General features: G+C 32.5%; 1 long non-coding RNA gene across 1 annotated transcript; it reads right to left on the bottom strand.

Annotated features, from left to right (window-relative positions):
• Positions 1-812: 812 nt before the first annotated feature.
• On the bottom strand, positions 813-3,572 carry LOC139432589 (uncharacterized). Its single transcript, XR_011642332.1, has 3 exons — positions 3,315-3,572; positions 2,351-3,243; positions 813-1,886 (listed from the first exon to the last, which is right to left on the bottom strand). It is a non-coding gene; the product is annotated as an uncharacterized lncRNA (long non-coding RNA).
• Between the last annotated feature and the right edge of the window lie 217 nt (positions 3,573-3,789).

Genomic DNA, 3,789 nt, shown 5'->3' with positions numbered 1-3,789 from the left:
CAACCGTTTCAAGTCATAATCGTTTCCTTTCATTTACTTCGAAATAATTAAAGCTTGAAAGTAAAGACCCCCCGAAAAACGAGGGAAATGAAGGGGCTGCTCATTACTCCGGATTAATAGAGACATTGTTCGGATGACCGAATCGCGAGCTTTACATGTAAATTAAGCTCTTAGCATGCAAACAGGGAAATTACCGGTTTTGAACATCGCCCCAAACAACACCTCCAAACGAGGAGAACATCTGATCCCCAAAGGACCCTAGCTCCCCTTGATTAAAAAATTTTAATGCACTTCTCTTCGCCGCCCATCCCCCAACAACCACCCCTGTTCTTTTTGTCTTAATATCAGCAAACTCGTTATGCAAACTAATTCAATTTTAGGATCAAATTACATAATTTAAGAGATAGGAAAAGGAGGAAATCGTTATCTTCGAGTGATATAAAATTCTATTTTTAATTTTGATACTGAAAAAGTAATTGAAAAACATAAAAAGTTATAAGAATTTATTATTGTTTTTTAGGTTGGGTTAGAAATGATTTTCTTTTTTTATTGTATTTCATTACCAAAACTCATCATTTAGGGGTTTTGATGGGAAAAAGTTTTAAGTTGATAAACTATAAAACTAATATTACCATTTAGGTCGACTGTAGAAATACACAAGTTTTACTTAGTATGTATTTGGATACCTAGATGAAATTGAAGGAATGGTCATTCTAGTATATTCTAATAACATGCTACCTAGGGAACAATATTAAATAACTTGAAAGGATCAACCACTTACATTCCATCGGTTAAAACATTTTGCTTTGCTTAATTAATCGCTGGAACAAAAATGTATTATGATTCCAGCATGGCTCCTTTCGGAAGACACTGGAAAAAATCAACAAATATATTATATGGAAAAAAATGATGTCTAGTGTAAATTATTGGGTTGGGATGGCTTGGGTTGCGTTAGGTTGGCTTAGATTAGGTAAAGTTGGGTTGAGTTAGGTTGGTTATAAATAAAGTAGCTTTTGATCAGTTAGCTTTTCTCTCCACTCATCTACTCTAGTTTCTCATCTACATTGCTATCGCTTCTCAAATTCTGCTATTTCTTGGAGAAAACTTTCTCCAATATTTCCGAAAAAAAAACTCAAATAGGAGTCCTATAGGACCCGGAACTGGATATTGTTTTATAATGGGCATTCAACATTAATTTAATATTTTCACAAATATCTGTGACTTTACATAAGAATTTCATAATCAATTATGGATGTTATAACGACTTTCTGTTTGCTCTAGTTAATCGATCAACTCATCAGTCAAAAATAATTGAAAAATTTGCACATTAGTACAAGTTGCCATAAACACATTTCTGTTAGAGAGTTGTTCTATCCAATCATGATCTGTCTGTGAGATGTATTTGACGCAGCGTTCTCAATTTCTGCTGTCTCGCATCTGATTTTATAATCAGATTCAATGGTGGATACATCTACGACCAAATCCTCATAAAATTATTGAGAAGAATCAGAACTATCTTGCGATGTATCAAAACTAATATTTTACTTCTGACTAAACTTGAAAGTATACAGGTTAAGCAGATTAATTTATCGTATCGACTCTAAAATCACTTAGAGCTCATAAACACGTTAAGACTTGCTTTACTCTATTTCGAAATGCGGAATGCGTCACACTTGATTTATCTAACAGTGTGCAGAACGGATGATATACGTTCATTTTGTAATAGATTTTCCCAAATATGCTTGTGTAAAAAATATTACAAGACATTGAAAAATTAAATAGTTAATATCCGCACCAAGAAAAGTCAACCTTTTTCGCACCTCATTAAATCTCCTGACGGGTCAAGTATCAAGTATACCTCGTAGCGAACGTGTTAAAATCTGAAACTGACGGAAAAATATGTTATTCAATTTAAATTTAGCTTAATCAATTTTTAGGCACAAATAGACGTATTAGGCATAAAAATGGTTCATAATAGATAAAAAAACTCATAACTAAGTCAAATCTGTCGCTTGATATAACGCAAAAATGTTCGAAACTTCAAAATGGAAAATTTTAGTTAAAATAACTTAAAATCCATGGGCACCACTTTATGCGTAAAGTTCTCAAGTTATCAGTAAGTCATTATAACTGATTCTAACTTAGTTATGACCATTATCTTGGTACAAACAAAAAATTTTCAAAATCACGAAACAATCTCACAAGATTATACATTTATGTGCACAAATAAGTGATTCATATTCAAACCGAATATAATTCAAAAACTATTAAATCTTAAAATTTGTCTTATCTGGCACAAAATAAAAATCCTGAAAACAATTATGTACAATTTTCGATAATTCCTTCCTACTTTTTGATAATTTGCTTGCTTCCACTTAGTCTTTTATCCATCAGACACCCTCCAAGTCATTGATCCAATTCTTCTTGGATACTCCTTGGTTTATTCCTTCATACAATTGCGCTTGCTATATTTGTTTCGTCCGCCTCTCAGCTTTCATGAGATTGATAACCATTTTAATCACATTCTTGCAAAATCCTTCTATATCAATTTTACTTCTGCATCTTGCCTTACACTCTCATTATTAATATTATTCAGTTTAGTGACACCTTTCACTCTCGTTAAGCATTTGATTTCAAGAGCTCTCTAGCAGGTTTGATAGAATTTAGCTCACTCCCATACAACAATACCTTGGTATACCTTGATTGGTATATCGTTTTAGATGTGAATTTTATTTTTCGAGGTATTTAGACTGTAATATAGCTAGTTTTTTGGATATTAATTCTTAATTGTCTCTTCTGTATTGCTGCTTGCCATGGGACTAGATTTTAAATTTATTGATTTTGCTGAAAGTGTTGATGCTTTCTGGTAAACACGACCAAGTCATCGGTAAGCTACATTCAGAAATTTTAAGGTTTTAAGACTCTCGTTACCACCAGGGTTCGACTTTTTTTCTTCCTTATTTCTTTCAATATAACAACACAACCCTTAACAATTTAAAAAGTGCTAAACTCAGTATCTAGTGTCATAAATTCCTTTGGTGTCATGTTGCATGTTCTCATCATCCTTTTTATGTTCCTACATATATTTGCTATTCTGCGTTTTAGCTGCTTATCCATTCCTTGTTGTTCTCTTAACCTTTCCCAAATGATGTTTCTTGGAATATAGTTGAACTTGGAGAGTAGGAATAAGTGAGAATTGTTCCATTTTAACGACATTTTATCTCTGCAAATTGGTCGAAGAAACTACAACCCAAATAAATATATACTACATAGGAATTGGCTTCTACTTTAACAATAATTTTCGGAAAGTTTACCAGTTGATGGTATTGGCTTGGATTTAGAACTGTGTTGGACAACGAAGATGTGCAGTTGCAAGGAAAGTATTACACAAAAGATGGTTGCTAATTATGGTAGTCTAGAAGAATGCTTCAACGCCTGTTGAAGAACAACCACTTTAACAACACCTCCATCAAGCAATTTTAAACATACCATATTTCAGGAAGTATGCAAAAGAGTTCCCCAAATAAGACATTTACATGCTCTAAAAGATTTTGTTGTGGAATGTTGGATAATGTCAAAGTTTTCAAAACTGAAAGTGACCGTGACAAAGACAATGGAATGTTGTTTATTTTTAAATGCTTGCTTTGATAGACTGAATAGATACAGTCGTTTATTTTCTTTCAATGCATTAAAAAAGGAATTTACAAATGCATGTGAATACCGTTCGTTTAGGAATTATACCATATAAATTCTGACATCAATGGAATTTTTTCTATTGTTCAAATCTTT

Source organism: Onthophagus taurus, chromosome 1 (genome assembly GCF_036711975.1).
Source record: "Onthophagus taurus isolate NC chromosome 1, IU_Otau_3.0, whole genome shotgun sequence".
In the NCBI taxonomy this organism is placed as follows: domain Eukaryota; kingdom Metazoa; phylum Arthropoda; class Insecta; order Coleoptera; family Scarabaeidae; genus Onthophagus; species Onthophagus taurus.
Note: the sequence above shows the minus strand (reverse complement) of the source record. Positions and strands in the feature narration are given on the sequence as shown.